Source organism: Bos grunniens, chromosome 27, assembly GCF_055505025.1.
Source record: "Bos grunniens cultivar Pamir isolate PY7600 chromosome 27, Bosgru_T2T1.0, whole genome shotgun sequence".
Classification (NCBI taxonomy): Eukaryota; Metazoa; Chordata; class Mammalia; order Artiodactyla; family Bovidae; genus Bos; species Bos grunniens.
The window spans coordinates 8,512,788-8,528,648 of record NC_141191.1 but is presented as its reverse complement, the minus strand read 5'-3'; the positions used below and the strand labels follow the sequence as shown (position 1 = coordinate 8,528,648).

The 15,861-nt window shown below is 42.2% G+C and overlaps 1 long non-coding RNA gene across 1 annotated transcript; it reads right to left on the bottom strand.

Annotated features, from left to right (window-relative positions):
* Nucleotides 1-10,013: 10,013 nt before the first annotated feature.
* Nucleotides 10,014-14,204, bottom strand: LOC147343491 (uncharacterized). The gene is made up of 2 exons (XR_015156033.1): nucleotides 12,668-14,204; nucleotides 10,014-11,006 (listed from the first exon to the last, which is right to left on the bottom strand). It is a non-coding gene; the product is annotated as an uncharacterized LOC147343491 (long non-coding RNA).
* Between the last annotated feature and the right edge of the window lie 1,657 nt (nucleotides 14,205-15,861).

Below are 15,861 nucleotides of genomic sequence, written 5' to 3'. Positions count from 1 at the left end.
GGTCCAACAGAAACACTCACAGACTTAGAGAACAAAGATATGGTTGCCAGGGAGAAAGATGGGGGAGGGATGGTGGGGGAGTTTGGGATGGACATGTACACACTACTCTATATAAAATGGATAACCAAGAAGGTTCTACTGTATATCACAGGAACTCTGCTGTATGTTACATAGCATAACATAACATATGGATGGGAGGGGAGTTTGGAGGAGAATGGATACCTTTGTACGTATGGCTGAGTGCTGTCCACCTGAAATTATGACAACATGGTTAATCGACTGTATTCCAATACAAAATTAAACGTTTAATTTTAAAAAAAATTGGGAGCCCAAAGGCCATACCATGTAATTCTCAATGCTATCGTTTATTATCTGGATTTACTTGAATAAGTTTCATAAACCCTTTGACCATCTGTACCTCAACAATAAAGTACAGAGACTAATAAATGTCCTATTTAGTCCACAAGGAAAGCCCTATGAGTTAATGATATGAAGTTGACCTGTAAACTGCAAATTACCACATGGCCCATTTATCACCCATGAGGCCCTGGGGAGGAATGACAAGTGAGGGCTGGTGAGCAATAGCAAGACAGCTTAAAGACTGTGGCATGGGCTCCTCATATGGGAGCTAGGACTTCCCTTCTTTATCTTAATACAGTGTAAGTGGGACTCAGCCACTCTCCTCTGCAGCTGTTTAAAATTTGTCATGACCACTGCTATTTAAGGTTTATCAGCAAAGATAAGCATTAGCCCAGTTTTGCAGATGAAGAAACTGAGGTTCAGAGAGGTTGAGTGACTTTCCCTGGGCCACCCACCTAGTTAATGGCAGTGTTGTAGGGAACGACATGCATTTCCCACGCACTCCTGCCTCCAGGCACCATGTAGATTTGCCAAAGGGAGACACTGGTAGAAAATGAGAAGGCAGGAACTGGTAAGAAGCCAAGGTAATCATCTTCCTGAGCTTCTGAAGGCATCTTCTCTGCACTTCCAGTTTCTGCCAGAATGCTGCTTCATCCGACGGCCTGGCTTTCCTCAGGCAGGTTCGCCATGACCCCAGCTTCTGTGGCGTGCTCCCTGTCCCAGGCTCTGAGAATGTTACCTCCTTCCTCCCTCTGTCCCTCTGGTCCCAGGGATAGTAGTGTCTTTATGCTATTGCAAAAAACTTTTCTGGCCGAACCATGTGGCTTGTGGGATATTAGATCCTGAATCAGGTATTGAACCCAAGCCTGGGGAAGTGACAGCTCAGAGTCCTAAGCCCTGGACCACCAGAGACTTCCCTGCTGTTGCAAATTATGAGGTGACTCGCCATACATTTATTTGATTTCTCAGCTCTCCTACCACTGCTATAACCAATTGCCTAATAAACTCCTCCTTTTGAGGTCCTTATATTTACTTTAACTTCTCATATTTTCTTCAGTTGTTGGATTTTGACTGTCTTCTAAGACCACAGGGCATTGCCTTTCTTTGGGATTGGAATGAAAACTGACCTTTTCCAGTCCCATGGTCACCGCTGAGTTTTCCACATTTGTTGGCATATTGAGTGCAGCACTTTCACAGCATCATCTTTCAGGATTTCAAATAGCTCAAGTGGAATTCCATCACTTCCCCTAGCTTTTTTTGTTGTGATGCTTTCTAAGGCCCACTTGACTTCACATTCCAGGATGTCTGGCTCTAGGTGAGTGATCACACCATCTGTGGCTGAGAGGAGCTACCACATGCCCAAAGTCAGGGGAGGCGGCCGAGAGGAGCAGCCCCACGTCGAAGGAGCAGTGGCTGCATGGGCACAGGAGGGCCGAGAGGAGCTACTCCACCTTCAGGTCAGGAGGGGAAGCCGTGAGGAGATAGCCCTCGTCCAAGGTAAGGAGCAGTGGCTGCGCTTTCTGGAGCCGCCTTGGAGATATATCCCTCGTCTAAGGTAAGAGAAATCCAAGGCAGATGGTAGGTGTTGCAAGACGGTGTCAGAGGGCAGACAGAAACCATAATCACAAAAAACTAGCCAATCTGATCACATGGACCACAGCCTTGTCTACCTCAATGAAACTAAGCCATGCCATGTTGGGCCGCCCAAGACCAGAGGGTCATGGTGGAGAGGTCTGACAGAATGTTGTCCACTGGAGAAGGGAATGGAAAACCACGTCAGTATTCTTGCCTTGAGAACCACATGAACAGTATGAAAAGACAAAATGATAGGATACTGAAAGGGGAACTCCCCAGGTCGGTAGGTGCCCAATACGCTACTGGAGATCCATGGAGAAATTACTCCAGAAAGAATGAAGGGATGGAGCCAAAGGAAAAATAATACCCAGTTGTGGATGTAACTGGGAATAGAAACAAGGTCCGATTATGTAAAGAGCAATATTGCATAGGACCTGGAATGTCAGGTCCATGAATCAAGGCGAATTGAATGTGGTCAAACAGGAAATGGCAAGAGTGAACGTCGACATTCTAGGAATCAGCAAACTAAAATGCACTGGAATGGGTGAATTTAACTCAGATGACCATTATATCTACTCCTGTGGGCAGGAATCCCTTAGAAGAAATGGAGTAGCCATCATGGTCAACAAAAGAGTCCGAAACGCAGTACTTGGATGCAATCTCAAAAACGACAGAATGATCTCTGTTCATTTCCAGGGCAAACCATTCAATATCATGGTAATCCAAGACTATGCCCCAACCAGTAATGCTGAGGTACCTGCAGTTGAAGGTTCTATGAAGACCTACAAGACCTTTTAGAACTAATACCCCAAAAACATGTCCTTTTCATTATAGGGGACTGGAATGCAAAAGTAAGATGTTAAGAAACACCTGGAGTAACAGGCAAATTTGATCTTGGAGTACGGAATGAAGCAGGGCAAACGCTAATAGAGTTCTGCCAAGAGAATGCACTGGTCATAGCAAACACCCTCTTCCAACAACACAAGAGAAGACTCTACACATGGACATCACCAGATGGTCAACACCGAAATCAGATTGATTGTATTCTTTGCAGCCAAAGATGGAGACGCTCTTTACAGTCACAAATAAGACTGGGAGCTGACTGTGACTCAGATCATGAACTTCTTATTGCCAAATTCAGACTTAAGGTGAAGAAAGTGGGGAAAACCAGTAGATCATTCAGGTATGACCTCAATCAAATCCCTTATGATTATACAGTGGAAGGGAGAATTAGATTTAAGGGACTAGATCTGATAGAGTGCCTGGGGAACTATGGATGGACGTTCCTGACATTGTACAGGAGACAGGGATCAAGACCATCCCCATGGAAAAGAAATGCAAAAAAAGCAAAATGGCTGTCGGAGGAGGCCTTCCAAATAGCTGTGAAAAGAAGAGAAGCAAAAAGCAAAGGAGAAAAGGAAAGATATAAGCATCTGAATGCAGAGTTCCAGAGAATAGCAAGGAGAGATAAGAAAGTCTTCCTCAGGAATCAATGCAAAGAAAGAGAGGAAAACAACAGAATGGGGAAGACTAGACATCTCTTCAAGAAAATCACCCTATAAAAATCATGAACTGTAAACAACAAGGTATCCATACCCCATTGCCTAGACCACATGGCTACCTCTTTTGTCTACTGTCCTATTTTTCTGATGGCCACACACTACCAAATTTAAATCACCCTTAATCCCAGCCGCATACCCCTTTCCTGTCAGTAAATGCTCAGAATGTCGGTGATGGACACTCTGTGCACCTTTGAAGATAGCTAAGGAGGGTCAGAGGGGTCATTTCCCTTTCCTGCTGCCTTTGAGTCTGCTCCCACATCACCTGACCTTGATGAGGTTGTATTAATCCAATCAAGGTTAAGTATCACCTTTGATCTAACAACATATTGCAGACACTTTCCAAAAAGAGAAATACCTTATAAATTCACTCATATATGGAACACTAAATACAAAGAAATAGAGGGAATAAGTACAAAACATTATTAAGAGACAGCAAATGACACAATAATAAATACACATTCACAGAATAGAGCAGCGGGTGTCAGAGGGTGGCAGTAAAAGAGGTCCACAGGATGGTAAAAGAAAAACCTAATTTTTGGTGCTGGTCAGTTTTATGGTTAGTTCTCAAACCACTCGTGGTGGGCTCTGCTGGCCCCTGTTGGTCCAGGAACAACAGTCCCTGACACTTGCCTGTAGCCCCCTGCTGAGATACTCTGAAGCCTGCTGTCTGGACTCCCAGGGTTCTGGAGGTAGAGGTGTACGCAGGGCACCTGAGGATGAGGGCTGAGCTGATTCTGGAGCTTCCTGTGGCTGTAGGCAGTGCACAGGCTGACCACATTCTCCAAGCAGGGGACTGACATGGGGGCATTGTTAACATTCATAAGTGGCCCTGGGGATCTGGGAGGCCCTGATTCTGTGGTTTTCATACAGTCTTCCCATGTTCCTCTTTCCCCTCCATTACAAGATGTATCTTGATTCAAAATAGTATTAAGATGATCTTCATGGGTGGTCCTAAGATAGCAGAGGAATGGGACGGGGATACCACTTTCTCCCCCACAAATTCATCAAAAGAACTTTTAAACGTTGAGTAAATTCCACAAAACAACTTCTGAATGCTGGCAGAGGACATCAGGCACCCAGAAAAGCAGCCCATTCTCTTCAAAAGGAGGTAGGAAAAAATAAAAAAGACAAAAAAATAGACAAAAGAGGTAGGGACAGAGTTCCATCCCAGGAAGGGAGTCTTAAAAAAAGAGAAGTTTCCAAACACCAGGAAACACTCTCACTGCCAAGTCTGTGGCAAGCCTTGGAAGCATAGAGGGCAACATAACAGGGAGGAAATCTAAATAAATAATTAAAACCCACAGATTATGAGCCCAGTGGTAAGTCCCCCAGCGGAGAAGCAGTGCAGACGCCTGCACCTGCCACTAGCAAGTGGGGGCTGGGCATGGAGGCATGGGCTGCATTGCTTAGAGTAAAGATCTGGCCTGAATGCTCCGAGCGCAATCTAAGCGAACTAACTTGGGCTAGCAAATCAAACTGTGGGATAACTACCACGCGAAAAGCCAGCCCTAACCTAAGACACCACCAGGCCCGTGCACAGAACAAAGGACTGAACAGAGATAGCTGGCTGCAGACCACCCTCCTCTGGTAACAGGCAGCCAGAGCCGGAATGGGGCAATCGCAGTCCCAGAGAGGCATTACCTACCAAACTGTAAGAAGGCTTCTTTGCTAACTAAGACTTCTTGAGGTTCTGGACAGTCAACATCCACCTGAGAAGGTGCACCGGTTATCACCCAGAAAACCGAGTGGCAGGGACAGGGGAGGCGATAAGCACAGTGACCGCGCTCTCCAAACACCTCATCACCTGAGCTACTCAGATCTGGGAAGGGCACAAAACGTAGGCCCAACGGAGTCTGCGCCTCTGAGGACTACCCAAGTGCCTGAACCTGAGCAGCTTAAACCTGGGAGGTGCATGCACCCCAGGGCCAGCCTTGGACGGTTCCCGGTGGAGCAACCTAGAACCTGAGCAATGTGGGCAGGGAGGGTACCTGCACCGTGAGCGGGGGCAGGCCCAGTGTGGCTGAGGCACTGTGAGCACACGCCAGTGTTATTTGTTTCCAGCGTCCCTCCCTCCCCCACAGCGTGACTGAATAAGTGAGCCTAAAAAAAGTGTCCACCACCGCCCCCTTTGTGTCAGGGTGGAAACCAGACAATGAAGAGACCAGCAAACAGAAGAAGCTAAAACAGAGGGACCCACCTTGGAAGTGACAGGTGCAATAGATTAAAACCCTGTGGTTAGTACCGACTACATAGGAAGGGGCCTATAGATCTTGAGAAATATAAGCCGGATCAAGGAACTATCCAAAAATGAACTGACCCCACAAAACCCACAACAACACCAGACAAAGTCCTAGATATATTTTTACTATTTTTACGATCATTTAAAAAAAAAATTTTAAGTCCTCTATTACTCCTTTAATTTTCACTTTTATAACCTACTATTACTTTGCAAAAAAAAAAAAAGACCCTATTTTTTAAAAGCAAACTTCATATATATATATATATATATATATTCATATATATATATATAATATGTATTCATTCATATATATATAATATGTATTCATTCATATATATATATGTATTCATATACATACATATAATATGTATTCATATATATATATGTATAAAATACTTTTTGTGACTTTTTTTTTCCTCTCTTTTTTTCTTCTTTACTTTAATATTGTATTTTTGAAATTCCAAACACTACTCTAGATTTTTAATCTTTGCTTTTTGGCATTTGTTATCAATTTTGTACCTTTAAGAACCCAATCTTCAGTACCCATTTTTACTTGGGAGCAAGATTACTGGCTTGACTGCTCTCTCCCCCTTTGGACTTTCCTTTTTCCTCACCAGGCCGCCTGTGTCTCCTCTCTATTCCCTCTCTTCTCTACCCAACTCTGTGAATTTCTGTGTGTTCCAGATGGTGGAGAACACTTAGGGAATAGATTACTGGCTGGATATGTCTCTCTCCTTTTGATTCCCCCCTTTTATTCTCCTGGCCACCTCTGTCTCCTTCCACCCTGTTCTCTTCTCTGTATAACTCTGTGAACATCTCTGAGTGGTCCAGTTGTAGAGTGCACATAAGGAAGTGATTACTGGCTAGCTTGCTGTCTCCTCTACTGATTCCACCTCATATCATTTGGGTCACCTCTAACTCCCTCCTCCCTCTTCTCTTCTCCATGTAAATCTGTGAACCTCTCTGGGTGTCCCTCACTGTGAAGAAACTTTTCATCTTTAACTTAGATGTTTTATCAATGGTGCTGTATAGGAGGAGATGTCTTGAGGCTACTGTAAACATAAGACTGAAAACCAGAAGCAGGAGGCTTAAGTCCAAACCCTGAGAACACCAGAGAACTCCTGACTCCAGGGAACACTAATTGACAGAAGCTCATCAAATGCCTCCACAGTTACACTGAAACCAAGCATGACCCAAGGGCCAACATGTTCCAGAGCAAGACATACCATGCAAATTCTCAAGCAACACAGGAACACAGCCCTGAGCTCCAATATAGAGTCTGTCCAAAGTTACTCCAAAACCACTGACATCTCATAACTCATTACTGGACCCTTCATTGCACACCGGAGAGAAGAAATCCAGCTCCACCCACCAGAACACCGACACAAGCTTCCCTAACTAAGAAACCTTGACAAGCCACCTGTACAACCCCACCCACAGTGAGGAAACTCCACAATAAACAGAACTCCACAAACTGCCAGAATACAGAAAGGACACCCCAAACTCACCAATATAAACAAGATGAAGAGACAGAGGAATACCCAGCAGGTAAAGGAACAGGATAAATGCCCACCAAACCAAACAAAAGCCAAAGAGATAGGGAGTCTACCTGATAAAGAATTCCGAATAATGATAGTGAAAATGATCCAAAATCTTGAAATCAAAATGGAATCACAGATAAATAGCCTGGAGACAAGGATTGAGAAGATGCAAGAAAGGTTTAACAAGGACCTAGAAGAAATAAAAAAGAGTCAATATATAATGAATAATGCAATAAATGAGATTAAAAAAAACACTCTGGAGGCAACAAATAGTAGAATAACAGAGGCAGAAGATAGGATTAGTGAATTAGAAGAGAGAATGATAGAAATAAATGAATCAGAGAGGAAAAAAGAAAAACGAATTAAAAGAAATGAGGACAATCTCAGAGACGTCCAGGACAGTGTTAAACACCCCAACATTCGAATCATAGGTGTCCCAGAAGAAGAAGACAAAAAGAAAGACCATGAGAAAATACTTGAGGAGATAATAGTTGAAAACTTCCCTAAAATGGGGAAGGAAATAATGACCCAAGTCCAAGAAACCCAGAGAGTCCCAAACAGGATAAACCCAAGGTGAAACACCCCAAGACACATATTAATCAAATTAACAAAGATCAAACACAAAGAACAAATATTAAAAGCAGCAAGGGAAAAACAACAAATAACACACAAGGGAATTCTCATAAGGATAACAGTTGATCTTTCGATAGAAACTCTTCAAGCCAGGAGGGAATGGCAAGACATATTTAAAGTGATGAAAGAAAATATCCTACAGCCCAGATTATTCTACCCAGCAAGGATCTCATTCAAATATGAAGGAGAAATCAAAAGCTTTACAGACAAGCAAAAGCTGAGAGAATTCGGCACCGCCAAACCAGCTCTCCAACAAATACTAAAGGATATTCTCTAGACAGGAAACACAAAAACTGTGTATAAATTCGAACCCAAACAACAAAGTAAATTGCAAAGGGATCATACTTATAAATATTTACCTTAAATGTAAATGGGTTGAATGCCCCAACCAAAAGACAAAGACTGGCTGAATGGATACAAAAACAAGACCCCTACATATGTTGTCTACAAGAGACCCACCTCAAAACAGGGGACACATACAGACTGAAAGTGAAGGGCTGAAAAAGATTTTCTATGCAAATAGAGACCAAAAGAAAGCAGGAGTAGCAATACTCATATCAGATAAAATAGACTTTAAAACAAAGGCTGTGAAAAGAGACAAAGAAGGTCACTACATAATGATCAAAGGATCAATCCAAGAAGAAGACATAACAATTATAAATATATATGCACCAAACATAGGAGCACTGCAATATGTAAGACAAATGCTAACATGTATGAAGGGAGAAATTAACAATAACACAATAATAGTGGGAGACTTTAATATCCCACTCACACCTATGGATAGATCAACTAAACAGAAAATTAAGAAGGGAACACAAACTGTAAATGATACAATAGACCAGTTAGACCTAATTGATATCTATAGGACATTTCATCCCAAAACAATGAATTTCACCTTTTTCTCAAGCACACATGGAACCTTCTCCAGGATAGATCACATCCTGGGCCATAAATCTAGCCTTGGTAAATTCAAAAAAATTGAAATCATTCCAAGCATCTTTCCTGACCACAATGCAGTAAGATTAGATCTCAATTCCAGGAGGAAAACTATTAAAAATTCCAACATATGGAGGCTGAACAACACGCTGCTGAATAACCAACTTATCACAGAAGAAATCAAAAAAGAAATCAAAATTTGCATAGAAACGAATGAAAATGAAAACACAACAACCCAAAACCTGTGGGGCACTGTAAAAGCAGTCCTAAGGGGAAAGTTCATAGCAATACAGGCATACCTCAAGAAACAAGAAAAAAGTCAAATAAATAACCTAACCCTACACCTAAAGCAACTAGAAAAGGAAGAAATGAAGAACCCCAGGGTTAGCAGAAGGAAAGAAATCTTAAAAAGTAGGGCAGAAATAAATGCAAAAGAAACAAGAGACCATAGCAAAAATCAACAAAGCCAAAAGCTGGTTCTTTGAAAGGATAAATAAAATTGACAAATCATTAGCCAGACTCATCAAGAAACATAGGGAGAAAAATCAAATCAATAAAATTAGAAATGAAAATGGAGAGATCACGACAGACAACACAGAAATACAAAGGACCATAACAGACTACTATCAGCAATTATATGCCAATAAAATGGACAACGTGGAAGAAATGGACAAATTCTTAGAAAAGTACAACTTTTCAAAACTGGACCAGGAAGAAATATAAAATCTTAACAGACCCATCACAAGCACGGAAATTGAAACTGTAATCAGAAATCTTCCAGCAAACAAAAGCCCAGGTCTGCCGGGGACCAGCCCCGGCTGATCCAGGGTATTCGAAGGAGAGACGGCCTAGGCGACTATTTATATGCTAATTAGAGATATAGAGAACAATAGAATGAGGATAGCTCAGTAGGAAAATTCAGTGGAGAAAAGAAGCTGAGTAGCTTGGTTTACGCGGGAGACCAATAAAACTTCAAGACAAGAAGTTTGCACCACTTACGTAGGCCGCAGGCGCCCTCTCGAATAGCGGAAGGTGTCTCACCCTAGACACCTTCTCGAGTGGGTCTTAGAAGCCCAGGCATAATTAGTAAGCGTGGTGGGTTCCGCGCTCCAGATGGAGACTCAGCTGGAAGTTAAAGGGAAGAATGACATGGGGAGACCAAGCGCTGGTGAACAAGGCCCGTAGCTTTATTTTTAATAGGGGCTTTTATACCCTAAGTTACACATAGAGGATAATAGGGGATGCAAAGTCAGCAGTCTTTGGTTCTTATCAAAAACCAAGGTTTCTTTCCTGCAAATGTATCGTATACAAATGGTTTAGGTGATTTACATCATCTTCTGGCCAGAAGGCCTACTAACATTTTATAACTCTTGACAAGGACTTATCAACAAAGACTTACTTTCTCTAAGAGTAATTATTTCAAGGTTTGGCACCATCTTCCAAAGATAAAATTGCATTCCTATAGGGCGGATGTGTAATGGGTTTACAACAAAGAAAGAATTTATTACCTTAAGGGTCTAAAGTTACTAACACCAAGGCCACTACTTATTTTTTCTACATACCCACTATTAATTAATACATATTCAAGGATACAATTCAGGGGATGTGAAAACTTGGCAACAAGCATTGACTCATCAATGAAATCCTTTACTAGTTTATTCTGACAGTTTTTAACTCTCTGAGAGGCTCTAAGGTATTTGAATATCTTAAGCTTCCCGTGCCTCTGGAGGCTAGGAGACTGTAAACAATCGTATGCATAGCTGCAGGAGTCCGGGTAAACTTGTCAGGCGAGTTAGAGAGCCATCTGAGGGGTTTGGATTTAAACACTCCTAATTGCCCAGGAACTTTATTAATTGGAGCTGTAAGTTAACTCTTTGACAGAGAGAGAGAGATGGTGGTAGGGGACAGCCCCCAGTAAAGTCAGAGGTGAGAGCACAAAGCAATAAAGTAGGCAGACTCTGGTTTTTTTGGGGGAAAATGCTCGAGAATATCCGGGGGGACTCCTGAGGCCGCCTTTGCGTGTGCCGAGCCTCCTTCCTCATGACCTTTGTCATGAGTGGAATGCCTCACCGGCTCCCCGCATCTCCCCCTTTTTTATTTCTTAAAACAGCCAGATGTAGCTCAGTCGCGAGCCTCTGAATGCTCTGCCGAAGAATCCTGACAATACAAGGAAGAACAATTATTAGAAGTAAAATTAAAACAGCCAACGTAGCATAGCCAAGGAAGGTAGACAGAACATTTTTTCCTGAAATGTAGTTAGAGAAAGTATGGAAGAAATCATTTGCTGTTCCAGCGGCAGTAAAATCTAATTGGGAGTGTTCCAGGGTTGCTATTTGATTGTGAAGTTTCCCTAAGTCTAAGCTAATGTCAGAGCTGTTCCAAATACCTGAAATATGGTTTTTAATCTTTTCCCATTCAAAATCTGTCTCATTTACTTTCAGGGGTGTTACACATATCCACCGGTAGTCAGCATGACAGGACAATGCCATTTTCACCTTTAAAGCCTGCAATTCAGTCCCAATATGTATTACTGCTTCCTCTAGGGCATCTACCCTCATTTCTAATTTTCTGTCTATAGCTTCCTGTGTTGCCAATGCTAAAGAAACATTTTTGGATATAGAATCAACATATTGAGCAGTATGTACTTGTTGAGTCAATGATATTGCTGCCACAGTAACAGAAGTAATTGCACTTATCAAAGCTGCTATTCCCAAGATAAGTAAGCCCACAAACCGTCGTGTTCGCATTAAATCCTGCAGTTGTTGTAATACAGCCAAACCGTAATTATCATACCAATAAGAATGCACAGACACAGGTATCATGAGATAGGGTGGGCGTTTCAACACAACAAAAGAACAAACATTATATTGGGGGGTCAAACAAGATGAAAGCATACATTGTTCACAAGTTACGATATTAGGTCCACCTGAATAATTCATGTGTACATTTAATCTTTTGGAGTCATTAGTAAAGAGAAAAACATAAGGCGAGGGTACACAAGCTAAAACAGAATAAGTAGAATTGCTATTTGGACGGAATAAGGAAATGGGAGCAGTGGCAGCAAGGGCCCTCCAAATTTCTGGCTGCCAAGAGGTTCTGTTCTTAGTTGTATAAGACAATATAGGCGAAACAAATCGATTATTATGCCATCTAGTAATGCTTAAAGGCCAAGAAACCAAATCTTTCTTCCAATTATAAAATCTGCTGGGAAAGTCATCAAGGGGCAATGGGCTCTTATCTAGGTCTGAGTTACTGCAATCTTGAATCATGTAATTTCCTCCTCCCGGTATTCTGTAATCAGCTCTTAAACGATAAGTACAAGATTTCCAAATCGGATACCCTGTACGATCATCTATAGTGTTCCATATGGCATCTGAAGGCTCGGTATTATAACAACTTGGATATCCAGGAGGGGGTCTATGGATTATAAATTCGTGGGGATCAAGGGCCCCGGGCATACGAGCCTGTAAAATCCAAAGCGCTAGACGCCCTCTATGTTCAATATCTGAGGCTGGAGAATGAGTCAGAACTGCCTTTTTAGAGGCTCCGACACATCCTTCTTTAGGGGGAATAATAAAGCTTTCTATATCACTGGGGAAGTTGAAACAAACAGGAAGGTCGTCTGCTAATCCCCTGAAGGTAAAATTGAAATTAATAGGATATTCGTCTGTGGTATAGGAAGTATATGACCCTCCCAGTAACTGAGGCTGGTTTGTGTGGACCCGTAGGGGGTCACTGTTCCAGGTAACTACTTGAAAGGTTGGAGGGTCTGGGAAGTAAGCCCAATACTTTTCAGGAGTGGGGGAGGAGGCGCTTACCTGGCATGATAATAAGGCAAGCATAGCAATAAACATCTTCTCAGGGGAGGTTGGAGAGCCCTGCAAAGAGGTTATTCCCCGTGCCTGATGGCAGAGTGTTTTTATTTGTCCCCAAGTAGGTATGGAGGCATTCCGGGTCGCCTGAGTCAGGCGGCCTGACCTCCTTTTGTGAGGCAAAGGATCGGGGGGAGCGATATCCTGTATGTGAAGTTGAGACATCTGTTTGGTGGGCGGATCCGTCCCCTGCTCATCCGGGATCCCTGATGTCAGTTGCTCCGATGTCAGTGGTGTTTCCCGTGCTGGCGGGGGAAGCGAAGGCAGAGGAGGCCCTTTTCTCTTTCGGGGTCGCGGCGGCCGTGGAACCCGGTATCCGAGAGGCTGAGACATGGCGAATCAATCTATCCGGAACCCAAATTGGAGAATCTGCGTCCTGTGGAAAAATACAAGCATATCCTCGACCGCTGGTTAACAATGGGTCAGGACCTTTCCACTGTCCGGAAAGGAGGTCCTTCCATTTAACTAATGGTTTTGCATTCAATTGCTCCGGGCACCAATGGCGAAGCATTGCAGTCATTCCAGCTGAATCAGTATTTAAAATATTTATTACAAAAAGAGCACGTTGCAAGAGGTGATGGGGAGAACTATATTTAAACTCCCCTTCTTTTAGTTTTTGAATTTGGGTTTTTAACGTTTGATGTGCTCTTTCCACAATGGCTTGTCCTTGTGGATTATAAGGGATGCCTGTATTATGTTTAATTTGAAACTTTAGACAAAATTCCTGAAAAGACTTAGATGTGTAAGCAGGAGCATTATCAGTTTTCAAGGCTTTTGGCAGACCCATATATGAGAAACAAGTAAAGAGATGTTGTATTACGTCTTTAACTGCTTCCCCTGTGCGAGCAGTTGCAACAATAACATGAGAAAAGGTGTCTACTGTTACATGAACAAAAGACAATTTTGCAAATGAAGAGATGTGAGTTACATCCATCTGCCAGAGTGCATTAGGTTTAAGACCGCGAGGGTTAACTCCCATAGGTAAACTATTTATAGTAGTGGGACAATGAGAACAGGAACGAACAATCTCCCGAGCAGAGTCTCGAGGAATCTGAAATTGATATCTTAACGCAGTAGCATTTTGATGTGAGTGAATGAGAAGCTCGGGCTTCTTCAAAAGCAGAAGCCACTGTGACCTTAGTTAGTGAATCTGCAAGGTCATTTAAGGCATTTAAAGGTCCAGGCAATCCAGAATGAGCCCGAATGTGGCCAATAAAATATGCTCGGCTTCGTTTCCAAATTTGCTGCTGCAGTTTAGTTAACAAGTGAAATATTGCAGTTTTGTTCTCAGGCAGGATCGCAGTCTCAATGTGTGGAAACAGCCTGACCACATACTGAGAATCAGAGTAAAGGTTAAATTCCTCCTCTGCAAACATAACAAAGGCCTCTATAACAGCTGTGAGTTCAGCTCTCTGGGCCGAAGTCTCCTGCGTATGTAAAACTTTACGCTGATCTTTTGTAACTATAGAAGCTCTGCCGTTAGCTGACCCGTCAGTAAAAACCATTTGAGCATCTGAGATGGGAGAGTATTTACACCTAACAGGGAAAATAACCGGGTGTTTAGACATAAAATTTAGTAAAACATGTGAAGGTAGATGATGCAGAATTTGGCCAAAATAATTTCCGATAGCAATCTGCCAATCCTCATCAAACATTAGAAGAGCATCAAGTTGTTCTTTATTATATGGAATTACAATTTCTGCTGGTTCTTTACCAAACAATTCAATACTACGTTTTCTCCCTTTCAATATCAGTGTAGCTATCAGTCCTGGATAAGAGGCCACTACTTTTTTAGCCTGGGCGGGGAGATGGACCCATTCTAGAGGGCCATTTTGCCATAAAACTCCCGTAGGTGCTGTTGGAGTAGCTAGGCAGAGGAATTGCCAATTTGTTTGTAAATTAACTCTTTTAACATAGCTATCAGATAAAGCTGCTTCCACTTTTTCTAAGGCCTCCTGAGCCTCAGCAGTTAATTGTCTCTTAGAAGTTGGATCCGGATCCCCACGTAAAATGTTAAAAAGAGGTTTTAATTCAGCAGTAGTTAATTTTAAATAAAGCCTGATCCAATTAATGTTGCCTAAAAGTTTTTGATAATCATTTAAAGTAACAAGGTGATCTTTTCTCAATTTTAATGGGGCATGAGTCAGTTTCTGAATTGATAACCCGTCCTAAGTAAGTTATGGGCGGATTGACTTGAATTTTCTCTGGGGCAATTTTTAAGCCTCTGTCGGTTAAAGCCTGAGTCAAATCCTGGAGAACAGTTTGTAAATGAGCTCTATCAGGGTGAGCTATTAAAATATCATCCATATAGTGAATCATATACAGTTGTTCATATTTAGCCCTAATATCTTCTATAGCTGCATTAACAAATTTCTGACATAAAGTAGGGCTATTTTTCATTCCCTGGGGCAACACTTTCCATTGAAACCTTAAATAAGGCTGTTTAAAATTTTCTGCTGGTAAACTAAAGGCAAATCGCTTTTTATCCTCAGCATTTAAGGGGATAGTGAAAAAACAGTCTTGTAAATCAATTACGATAATATTATATCCTTCTGGGATGGCTACTGGGGAAGGAAGCCCAGGTTGTAAGGCTCCCATATCTTCCATAGTGGCATTAATAGCTCTTAAATCTTGTAAAAGTCACCACTTGCCAGATTTTTTCTTAATAACAAAAATAGGAGTATTCCAGGGGCTATTGGAGGGCTCAATATGTCCCAGTGCTAGTTGTTCAGAAATTAATTTTGGCAGCTTTGGCTGCCAGTAGTTTTTCTTTAGTCAGAGGCCATTGTTCTACCCACACAGGGTCCTGAGATTTCCACGTAATGGGGTCGGCAGCAAAAACAATGGCCTCCATCAAAAATTTGGATACCCCAATCCAGCACGGAACTTTAGAGGAGCAGGGCAAATTGGCTCAGTTATTCCTGTCTGCTGTTTACCTAACCCTTTTGAAGGATCATAGCCCATTTGTAGCATTTGCAAAGTTACTTTATCATCAGGGCTAAAAAGTAACATGCCCATTTGAGACAGCACATCTCTCCCCCACAACGAGAAGGGCAGCGAAGGAATCATATACGGTTGGAATGTTCCACGGGTATCCTCAAATTGCCAGTCTAAAATTTTTGCACTTTGAGCTACTGTAG